General features: G+C 42.2%; 1 protein-coding gene across 5 annotated transcripts in view; it reads right to left on the bottom strand.

The window, feature by feature from the left end:
• Positions 1 to 12758, bottom strand: part of LOC140843068 (uncharacterized) — a 180798-nt gene that overhangs the window by 156038 nt on the left and 12002 nt on the right. The gene's annotated exons all lie outside the window — the stretch shown is intronic.

Raw genomic sequence — 12758 nt, 5'->3', positions numbered from 1 at the left:
GGCACCTGAGGACAAAGAATATCCCGCATTTTTCCCTGTGGGACCGGTGGATGGGTGCCTGAGACCAGCACCTGAGGACGGAAGAAATCGCGCGTTTTTCCCCCTTTTTTTCTCTCTTTTTGCCGAGTGCTTTTTGGAAGCCTTGAAGGGACAGGGACCCCGGTGCTAGGGAGGCAGGGCGGCGGGACTGGTGAGCGGGTGCGTGGGACCAGTGCCTGAGGACAAAGAATATTGAGCGTTCCTTCCCTGCGGGACCGGTGGGTGGGTGCTTTTTGGAAGCCTTGAAAGGACAGGGACCCTGGTGCTAGGGAGACAGGGCAGCAGGACCAGTGAGCGGGTGCCTGGGACCGGCACCTGAGGACAAAAAAAAAAAAAAAAAAATCGCTTGTTTTTTTCCCTTTTTTTCCTTTTTTTTTTCTCTTTCTTTCTGTTCCCTCTCTCATTGTTGCTGCTGTTGTTTTGGTTTGGAGAGTGCTTTTTGGAAATCTTAAAGGGGCAGGACAGGTCACTTAGACCAGAAGCAGGGAATCTGGGGATCTCTGGGCACTCTAACCCCCTGGGCAGCAGGGAGCACAGAGGCCCCTTACGGAGATAAATAGTCTCCTGGCTGCTCCCCCTCCAACGGGGCTCCACCATTTTGGAGGAACAGCCCCAGCCAGGCCAAGCCCACAGCAACAGCGGAGATAAACCCCAAAGCAACTGGGCAGGAAGCAGAAGCCCTGTCTGCGCGCAGCTGCCCAGCACAAGCCACTAGAGGTCGCTATTCTCCCAGGAAAAGGCTACAAACCAACAAGAAGGGAAGCTCTTCCAGCGGTCACTTGTACCAGCTCTGCAAACTATCTCTATCACCATGAAAAGGCAAAACTACAGGCAGACAAAGATCACAGAGACAACACCTGAGAAGGAGACAGACCTAACTAGTCTTCCTGAAAAAGAATTCAAAATAAAAATCATGAACATGCTGACAGAGATGCAGAGAAAAATGCAAGAGCAATGGGATGAGATGCAGAGAAAAATGCAAGAGCAGTGGGATGAGATGCAGAGAAAAATGCAAGAGCAGTGGGATGAAGTCCGGAAGGAGATCACAGATGTCAGGAAAGAGATGACAGAAGTGAAACAATCCCTGGAAGGATTTATAAGCAGAATGGATAAGATGCAAGAGGCCATTGAAGGAATAGAAGCCAGAGAACAGGAACGTATAGAAGCTGACATAGAGAGAGATAAAAGGATCTCCAGGAATGAAACAACACTAAGAGAAATATGTGACCAATACAAAAGGAAAAACATTCGTATTATAGGGATACCTGAAGAGGAAGAAAGAGGAAAAGGGATAGAAAGTGTCTTTGAAGAAATAATTGCTGAAAACTTCCCCAAACTGGGGGAGGAAATAATCGAACAGACCATGGAATTATACAGAACCCCCAACAGAAAGGATCCAAGGAGGACAACACCAAGACACATAATAATTAAAATGGCGAGGATCAAGGACAAGGAAAGAGTTTTAAAGGCAGCTAGAGAGAAAAAGGTCACCTATAAAGGAAAACCAATCAGGCTAACATCAGACTTCTCAACAGAAACCCTACAGGCCAGAAGAGAATGGCATGATATACTTAATGCAATGAAACAGAAGGGCCTTGAACCAAGGATACTGTATCCAGCACGACTATCATTTAAATATGATGGTGGGATCAAACAATTCCCAGACAAGCAAAAGCTGAGGGAATTTGCTTCCCACAAACCACCTCTACAGGGCATCCTACAGGGACTGCTCTAGATGGGAGCACCCCTAAAAAGAGCACAGAACAAAACACACAACATATGAAGAATGGAGGAGGAGGAATAAGAAGGGAGAGAAGAAAAGACTCTCCAGACAGTGTATATAACAGCTCAATAAGCGAGCTAAGTTAAGCAGTAAGATACTAAAGAAGCTAACCTTGAACCTTTGGTAACCATGAATCTAAAGCCTGCAATGGCAATAAGTACATATCTTTCAATAGTCACCCTAAATGTAAATGGACTTAATGCACCAATCAAAAGACATAGAGTAATAGAATGGATAAAAAAGCAAGACCCATCTATATGCTGCTTACAAGAAACTCACCTTAAATCCAAAGATAAGCATAGACTAAAAGTCAAGGGATGGAAAAACATATTTCAGGCAAACAACAGTGAGAAGAAAGCAGGGGTTGCAGTACTAATATCAGACAAAATAGACTTCAAAACAAAGAAAGTAACAAGAGATAAAGAAGGCCACTACATAATGATAAAGGGCTTAGTCCAACAAGAGGATATAACCATTCTAAATATATATGCACCCAATACAGGAGCACCAGCATATGTGAAGCAAATACTAACAGAACTAAAGAGGGAAATAGACTGCAATGCATTCATTGTAGGAGACTTCAACACACCACTCACCCCAAAGGATAGATCCACCGGGCAGAAAATAAGTAAAGACACACAGGCACTGAACAACACACTAGAACAGATGGACCTAATAGACATCTATAGAACTTTACATCCAAAAGCAACAGGATATACATTCTTCTCAAGTGCACATGGAACATTCTCCAGAATAGACCACATACTAGCTCACAAAAAGAGCCTCAGTAAATTCCACAATATTGAAATTCTACCAACCAATTTTTCAGACCACAAAGGTATGAAAGTAGAAATAAATTCTACAAAGAAAACAAAAAGGCTCACAAACACATGGAGGCTTAACAACATGCTACTAAATAATCAATGGATCAATGAACAAATCAAAATAGAGATCAAGGAATATATAGAAACAAATGACAACAACAACACTAAGCCCCAACTTCTGTGGGATGCAGCGAAAGCAGTCTTAAGAGGAAAGTATATAGCAATCCAGGCACACTTGAAGAAGGAAGAACAATCCCAAATGAATAGTCTAACATCACAATTATTAAAACTGGAAAAAGAAGAACAAATGAGGCCTAAAGTCAGCAGAAGGAGGGACATAATAAAGATCAGAGAAGAAATAAACAAAATTGAGAAGAATAAAACAATAGCAAAAATCAACGAAACCAAGAGCTGGTTCTTTGAGAAAATAAACAAAATAGATAAGCCTCTAGCCCAACTTATTAAGAGAAAAAGAGAGTCAACACAAATCAACATAATCAGAAATGAGAATGGAAAAATCACGACAGACTCCACAGAAATACAAAGAATTATTAAAGACTACTATGAAAACCTATATGCCAACAAGCTGGAAAACCTAGAAGAAATGGACAACTTCCTAGAAAAATACAACCTCCCAAGACTGACCAAGGAAGAAACACAAAAGTTAAACAAACCAATTACAAGCAAAGAAATTGAAACAGTAATCAAAAAACTACCCAAGAACAAAACCCCGGGGCCGGACGGATTTACCTCGGAATTTTATCAGACACACAGAGAAGACATAATACCCATTCTCCTTAAAGTGTTCCACAAAATAGAAGAAGAGGGAATACTCCCAAACTCATTCTATGAAGCCAACATCACCCTAATACCAAAACCAGGAAAAGACCCCACCAAAAAAGAAAATTACAGACCAATATCCCTGATGAATGTAGATGCAAAAATACTCAATAAAATATTAGCAAACAGAATTCAACAGTATATCAAAAGGATCATACACCATGACCAAGTGGGGTTCATCCCAGGGATGCAAGGATGGTACAACATTCGAAAATCCATCAACATCATCCACCACATCAACAAAAAGAAAGACAAAAACCACATGATCATCTCCATAGATGCTGAAAAAGCATTTGACAAAATTCAACATCCATTCATGATAAAAACTCTCAGCAAAATGGGAATAGAGGGCAAGTACCTCAACATAATAAAGGCCATATATGATAAACCCACAGCCAGCATTATACTGAACAGCGAGAAGCTGAAAGCATTTCCACTGAGATCGGGAACCAGACAGGGATGCCCACTCTCCCCACTGTTATTTAACATAGTACTGGAGGTCCTAGCCACGGCAATCAGACAAAACAAAGAAATACAAGGAATCCAGATTGGTAAAGAAGAAGTTAAACTGTCACTATTTGCAGATGATATGATACTGTACATAAAAAACCCTAAAGACTCCACTCCAAAACTACTAGAACTGATATCAGAATACAGCAAAGTTGCAGGATACAAAATCAACACACAGAAATCTGTAGCTTTCCTATACACTAACAACGAATCAATAGAAAGAGAAATCAGGAAAACAATTCCATTCACCATTGCATCAAAAAGAATAAAATACCTAGGAATAAACCTAACCAAGGAAGTGAAAGACTTATACTCTGAAAACTACAAGTCACTCTTAAGAGAAATTAAAGGGGACACTAATAAATGGAAACTCATCCCATGCTCATGGCTAGGAAGAATTAATATCGTCAAAATGGCCATCCTGCCGAAAGCAATATACAAATTTGATGCAATCCCTCTCAAATTACCAGCAACATTCTTCAATGAATTGGAACAAATAATTCAAAAATTCATATGGAAACACCAAAGACCCCGAATAGCCAAAGCAATCCTGAAAAAGAAGAATAAAGTAGGGGGGATCTCACTCCCCAACTTCAAGCTCTACTACAAAGCCATAGTAATCAAGACAATTTGGTACTGGCACAAGAACAGAGCCACAGACCAGTGGAACAGATTAGAGACCCCAGAAATTAACCCAAACATATATGGTCAATTAATATTTGATAAAGGAGCCATGGACATACAATGGCAAAATGACAGTCTCTTCAACAGATGGTGCTGGCAAAACTGGACAGCTACATGTAGGAGAATGAAACTGGACCATTGTCTAACCCCATATACAAAGGTAAACTCAAAATGGATCAAAGACCTGAATGTAAGTCACGAAACCATTAAACTCTTGGAAAAAAACATAGGCAAAAACCTCTTAGACATAAACATGAGTGATCTCTTCTTGAACATATCTCCCCGGGCAAGGAAAACAACAGCAAAAATGAGCAAGTGGGACTACATTAAGCTGAAAAGCTTCTGTACAGCAAAAGACACCATCAATAGAACAAAAAGGAACCCTACAGTATGGGAGAATATATTTGAAAATGACAGATCTGATAAAGGCTTGACGTCCAGAATATATAAAGAGCTCACACGCCTTAACAAACAAAAAACAAATAACCCAATTAAAAAATGGGCAGAGGAACTGAACAGACAGTTCTCCAAAAAAGAAATACAGATGGCCAAGAGACACATGAAAAGATGCTCCACATCGCTAATTATCAGAGAAATGCAAATTAAAACTACAATGAGGTATCACCTCACACCAGTAAGGATAGCTGCCATCCAAAAGACAAACAACAACAAATGTTGGCGAGGCTGTGGAGAAAGGGGAACCCTCCTACACTGCTGGTGGGAATGTAAATTAGTTCAACCATTGTGGAAAGCAGTATGGAGGTGCATCAAAATGCTCAAAACAGACCTACCATTTGACCCAGGAATTCCACTCCTAGGAATTTACCCTAAGAACGCATCAATCAAGTTTGAGAAAGACAGATGCACTCCTATGTTTATCGCAGCACTATTTACAATAGCCAAGAATTGGAAGCAACCTAAATGTCCATCTGTAGATGAATGGATAAAGAAGATGTGGTACATATACACAATGGAATACTACTCAGCCATAAGAAGTGGAAAAATCCAACCATTTGCAGCAACATGGATGGAGCTGGAGAGTATTATGCTCAGTGAAATAAGCCAAGCAGAGAAAGAGAAATACCAAATGATTTCACTCATCTGAGGAGTATAGGAACAAAGGAAAAACTGAAGGAACAAAACAGCAGCAGAATTACAGAACCCAAAAATGGACTAACAGGTACCAAAGGGAAAGGAACTGGGGAGGATGGGTGGGCAGGGAGGGATAAGGGGGGGGAAGAAGAAGGGGAGTATTAAGATTAGCATGCATGGGGGGGAGGGAGAAAGGGGAGGGTGGGCTGCACAAAACAGAGAGGACAAGTAGTGACTCTACCACATTTTGCTAAGCTGATGGACAGTAACCGTAATGTGGTTGTTAGGGGGGACCTGATATAGGGGAGAGCATAGTAAACATAGTATTCTTCAGATAAGTGTAGATTAAAAATTTAAAAAAAAAAAAAGAAAGAAAGAAAGAAAAGGGGGATTACTCCTTAACAGGATAAAACTATTGGTAAATCAAAGATCAACGCATGCTTTAAATATCCTTAATGTTGATCACTTAAAGGGTGTCAGATGATCAGCTATGGAGGTACTCTTTTCTGATAATATTCCTTTCTCTTAATTAAAAAAAAAAAAAAAAAGCAGTTACTGTGTGCTGACCTCCAATGAGTTCTGCACAGTGGTATAGAGGGCATGTCAAAGTGTGGGCAAACGGTCTGTTTGTTTCCATGCAGAAGATCAAGGCCTAGCTTGGATACCCAGAAAATGAACTAAGATACGATATGAGGAGGAGCTTCCGGCATCAGCACTCTCTGGAGGACTCGTGCCGGGGGATGATCATCAAAAAGCCTCCACAGGGATCCGGACGATGCTGCGGTTGTGGCTGCATCCAGCCCACCGTCTCCTGGACTTGCCATAAGAAGGAGGAGGGAGATGTCTAGGCTGGCATGTGCATACAGTGAGACAACGAATTTGACTGGATCTGTACTGTTGGAACTCAACCAGGAGTTGGGAGGGGTGCAAGTTGTAGCACCCCAAAATCTCATGACTATAGACTATCTATGGTTAAAAGAACATATGGGATGTGAACAGATCCCAGAAATGGGCTGCTTTAATTTGTCTGATGGTTCAAGTACAGTTGGAAAATATCCATCATATCATAGATAAATTTTCACAAATGCGTAGGGTGCCTAAATGGTTTTCTTGGCTTCACTGGAGATGGCTGGTAATTATAGATTTGCTTTGTTTATGTCACCGTATTCCTATTATGTTAATATGTGTGTGCAAATTAGTTAGTAGTTTAAAACCTATACATACTTAAGGTACTATACAAGAAGATATGTCAAAGAAATAATCAATCCTCCCAAGTTTCCTTCATATGCTACATCTATAGCTTTTCTTCTTCCTTCCTAATTACAAACCTTAAATAGAATTCGTGCCTCATATCGAATTTACCGAGTATCATAATTCCTCCAGGTGGTAAAGATACCTCGAGACAAGTGCTGGGCATAGAAGCCACAGGGCATAAATCTGCAAAGAAGTAAAAAGCTAACCTTTGCAAACAATATGGCTTCTCTCTCACTTACCAACTTTACATTTCCCTGTATGGCCCCGGAAGATGACTGGTTAGCCAGAGACGGGTAAGATTCCTCAAGGGAGGAACAACATAAGACAGGCACAGTCGCAGGGGGACCATCAGGTGAGAATTTGGGGATCAACAGAGGTGAGGCTCAGAACCTCACCCCCCCTGCTTTGAGAGAAATCTTCTGCATCCGTGGATGTCTTGCTGCCCTTGTCTAGCCTGGATTAATACTTAGTCCATAGGCACACACCTGATCATCTGATCATCTACATTTGCCTTCTTACAGCACTAAACTATGTTTTCTACCTTTATCTTGCATCTACCTACCACTTCAGCATTTTATTAAAAATAAAAATAATAATAATAATAGGAGAAATGTGGGATCAACATATAAATCAAGTACAAAAATCAAATGAATATTCATATTTGACCTGATGGTTTATAGGTCATATTGCATGATCAAAACCGAAAGTTTCTGTGATGAATGCCCTTGTACTGTTCACCATGTAAGAATTTATTCACTCTGTAAGAATTCGTTCACCATGTAAGAACTTGTTCGTTATGCTTCAGAAGATTGGAGACTGACGAGAATTAGGCTTGAGATGGATTAATGATTGTACATTGAGCATTGACCCCCCTATACTGAATTTTATTGTTGTTAACAACCATTTGATCAATAAATATGAGAGATGCCCTCTCAAAAAAAAAAAAAAATCAGCTGGGCCTTTTAGGAGGCTCAAGTAAATCTTACACATGATTACAAACAATTAGCACAATAAAAACACGGACTACTTTCCTTCACCTGGGGAATATTACTGATCTCACTGTGTATAATGCTTAATACAGAGTTCTGATAGGGGCTTTCCTTGCACGTAGTCACACTGCTCTGACTGTAATTACCCTGCCTTGCTTTTTCCAGATGCCCCCACCCTATTGTGTCTAAGCCCAGGGTCCCTGTCTCAAGCTGAGCCTGGGCAGCGATGCAGCCATGGGAGGAGGAGACTTTGCTCGGAGATGGTGAAGATTCAGGCCTCTGCAGAGTCGGGGGTGGGTGAGGATCTGCACCTCACCTCTGTTGGCCCCCAAGTTCTCTCCTGATGGCCCCTCTGCGACTGTGCCTGTCGTAGGTTGTTCCTCCCTTGAGGAATCTTACCCGTCTCTGGCTAGCCAGCCATCCTCCGGGGCCAATCAGGGTGAAGTGAGGCATGTGGGTGAGAGAGAGGCGGCGTCGGTTTTCTGTCTCCTTGGCTGCTTATGCCTCCGCGGCCTCCGTTCCCAGTACCTGCTTTAGGGATCCCTTGCCAGCCGGCACGGTCCCAGCTCAGGTAATATATTTTGAGGAACTCAGGCCATTTTTTTATAACGTAAGATATTTCTTCTGAAACAACACTGTAGAGAAGTTTCAGAAAAAATTTGGTTTGAGAAGGAGGGAGAAAGATCACAGAACCAGCAAACAGGAAGAAAGGTGGTAAGATTGGAAAATCCTCAGGGCAAAACACTGGGCATAGCTGGGAGCTGCACCCTTCTCTCTTTAACTGAAGTTGTAGGTGATGTTGGGTGCTGAGGGAGGCAGACTTCTGAAGGGGGGTTTTCACCCTCATTTTGGGAGCTGACCGCTGTATGATGACGTCTGACCAGCTGTGTGGGGAGCCAGCGAGGACCTGTAACAGACACGACCTCGCCCCCAGATAAGCACCGCTGCTGGCATCTAGTTCTTTGCCAGTTCAGGAGTAATAAACTATAAATAACAAAAGACTTGCCATTTACAATGGTTAAAGAGCTGAGAAGTGGATCTACAATAAGACAGTGGATATAAGGATATTTGGAAATATCTGTAATATAAAATACTCAATAAAGTTTAGCATTATTCCTTTGACAGTGCTTTCCAGGTAATTACAGCTGAGATAAATGTAACCCAAATTAGCCAAATTTTCCCTAATGAGGAGAAAAAATTCCTCTGGCATGTTCCAGGGGGCCTCTGGAAAATAACAAGAGTTACTTAGAGGTAAGAGCACCATTCTGAATTTGGTGTTGGTGAGACAAGGGACCATGGGTTTAGGCAGAGTAGGGTGAGGGCCTCCAGAGAAAAAGCAGAGCAAGATCATTACAGTCAGAACAACGTAACAATGTGCGAAGGAGTCCCTAGCAAAACTCTGTGATAAGCATTACGCAGTCAGTCACACTAACTCTCCAGGGTGAAGATACCAGAGTAGAATATAGACATTCTTCCGTGAAATCAGTTCAAGCTCAAAAGGCCAGGAGCGACTTGGCCTGGAACGTCTGAGTGTTCTGCAGATGAAGAAGAGTCTCTCAGCATAACCTGGGACTTCTCTGTATCAGTTAGATCATGACACTAAAATTTACCTTAGCTTGCAAAAAGGCCCAGCTTATTTGTAACTGTACCTATATGCTGTGTTTCCTTCTCTGATCCTAACCAAGTAATCCACAACCTGAGCAAAGATTCATTTAGTAAACAAGCCAGGCTATAAACATCTCAAAAAGTTTAAGAAGTAAGATTCTTAACACACTTTAGCAAACAGGCAACCACCCAGCCCACCTTGGGGGCAGGCCAGGCGGTCTTAATTGACATGCTCCCAGAGGGACACTGCTATCCTGAGAAAGAATCACAGCAGCAAATTTCTTCTGTTACTCATCAAAAATGAGCATTCTGGGACCACTTAACAAGTCTGCACCTGTAGCCCTTTACCCCCATTCCTGAAAATCCTCAACTGCGCGTACATCCCCTAGACAACGAGCCAACCACGACTCTCAGGTCCCCTGCTGGCGTGAGCTAGGAGCTCTGTCCTCTCACCTTGATTCTAAATTAAAGCCTTTAACCTTGTTCTCCTACCTTGAGTGTTTGCGAAGTTCATTCTTTGGCTCGATGAACAAGAACCCTGGCACCAAAGGCACCACGAAAAGGCAGGGACTCGTCCTCCCAGACTGGTCAAAAATTAGATACAGAGCAAAGAAAACTGAGTGTGATTACAGCGCTTTCTCAGTATGCAGAACTAACGGCCGCAGGAGGCTCACACTCCCACGAAAAGCCCGCCAACTGAATCACACCCAGTAAAATAATGAATACCCTCTGTGTGTTCCAGTTGTACTCTTCCTGTCTTCCTCCACCTCTAGTGGAAAGAGCCAAAGTGCGTATTCCCCTATCAGAGGAAGCAAAGCAGGGAATTTCACCTAAACTGAAGGAATCAAATCCCCAGGCACAGCCAAGCACCATGTCAAAGGTCACACCCCACATCTGGCCAAACAAAAATACTATTACTCTATTTGTAGCCCGAATGCATAACTGTAAAATCCAACAGCTACCAGCTGATGGAAGGTGGAAGGGGCATAAAATTCCAGTGTTTAAGCCAACACAGGCACACGGTCCTAGTGCCATTCCAGTTCGTATGCACAATAAACATGCTCCAACACGTCACTATGCTCCTGTCAGCGGCTAGGCGATGTAACTGGTGCAGCTCAGCTGGCTGCTAACTCGCTTCAGGCCAGAGTAACAGAATACCAGCCCGCGGGAACAGGGACACCACACCGGGAGAGGGGAGCCTCTGGGCAAAAGGCAGGTCACAGACGTGAAAGTATGCTTCATAAAATTCAATGTCATTTTTTAAAGTGAGTCCCTGAAAGTCCCAGGAAGCCACCCAGAAACAAGCTTAGTTAGGGCCCGTGACCCAGGGGTGTGGGCGGGGGTGTGGTGGTGTCCCCATTTCCAATCCCAGGGTGCATTCACACAGTTAAGGGGCACAAAGAACTCAGGGCAGGAACCTGCGGGTGCATTTCCTTAGATTCTGAAATACTGTCACACTTCATTTTCTCTCTCAGATTTCATTACTCCTCCTCCCAGACCTCTGCGAATGCTTATTTGAAACACAAATGGGGGCGGGCAGTGTTAACGAGGCCTAACTGGGGGCTCTGAGTGGCCAATTGCACAAGAATCCATCTCAGCTCCTGGTTTCTGAGGCTGTGTGTTTTCCTTTTTCTCTTCTGCTTTTACATACACACAGGCGCAAGTCATGGCTGGCCTAAGAACCAAAGCCAGCAGGGGCTTGTCTTTGCGTAAAGTATCTCCATAATTTTATCACAAGAAGTCAGTAGGATTTTTGGATGAATACAGTCAGCATCTGACAGAACCCAAGAACATGTCCACTATTCAGGGGAATCACACGGCACAATAACCATACGTCTCAGATCTTTTCCTTAAAACTGCAACTTAGAAAGCATGCAAGCTAAAGTTAAGGAATTCTGAAGCTGACTGACTGCCAACAGGCACCCTCCCGCGGTGTAAGGGGAAAAAAGCATTCAGCGTTAAGGCGGCATCATCCCTATCGATGTAACATTTTCTCCATTTTACTTTCTATCTATTTTGTCCCCATGGAAGGTAGTAACTTACCCATTTCCCCCACCTCCCAGCAGGGTGTCTTATAACTAAAATTTTATAGCTATAAACATACTAGTCAAACAGCTTTTTACATTTCTTCAACACTTGTTATTTCTGAAAGGACTAACTGTGAATACATCAATGACTGTGCCTTTTGATACCCCACAATAGCTCTACCTGCCTTAGCCCTTCAGGACACCACGAGCTCCTCGTCAGAAACACTCCCAGTATTTTGAAAACATTCAGTGATGTCTGTCTGCTTGGTATCAACTTCGGGTTTAATCTGTACAAATCCAACGTCCTCTGCGTCTGCTGAAACATCCCCTTATAATCTTCATTCCCATACCGGGCTTAGTCCGTAAAGATGTATTACAATGTAGAAAGCTATCAAGCGTATCGAGTATTTAGCTATGCAACCTTAGACCCGACACGGAAATTTTAAACCGTCTTTTAGAGCCAACATAACTTTCCATCAAAACTGCCCTGAATATATTTTAAGGTTGCTAACTTCAACTTCAGAATTCCTCATTTTCCAAAAACAGGAGAATTATGATCAATAACAATCTTTGTTTAAATCACTCTATTCCTAGGATGCTGGTCATGAAAGTTAAGTTTTAAACAGGCCAAGCAAAAAGCTAAATATTTTGTAAATGCCTACTATTCATATCAATTCATATTCATGCCAATTATGTAGCCTGTTCCATATATTACCAAATTCTGTATGTTAGTTTGTAATCCATTTCTTTTATCACAAACACAAAGATACAATTTCACTGAAAAATTCGGTCTCTAATACACTATTATTTCCCTAATATGTGTAAAGTCCAAGTTCACTGTGACAATAACATCCCCACCTATGCTTCGACTCTGTATTTCCTACATCTATCATTCAGTATTTCATACATACTTCCCTACCTGTACTTTGACTTACACATCACTCTGAGAAACTGATGCTTGCCCTATTTTCACACCTTTATGAATGCCAGCCCATCATTCCAAATTTTAAAAATAACACAGACTGAGAGATAGAAAGATGGATGTGCCGATGGACAGATGATCAATCAGGTATAATAACAATATGAAGTAGCAGAAACTAGGTGGTAGGCG

Source organism: Manis javanica, chromosome 13, assembly GCF_040802235.1.
Source record: "Manis javanica isolate MJ-LG chromosome 13, MJ_LKY, whole genome shotgun sequence".
NCBI lineage: Eukaryota > Metazoa > Chordata > Mammalia > Pholidota > Manidae > Manis > Manis javanica.
Note: the sequence above shows the minus strand (reverse complement) of the source record. Positions and strands in the feature narration are given on the sequence as shown.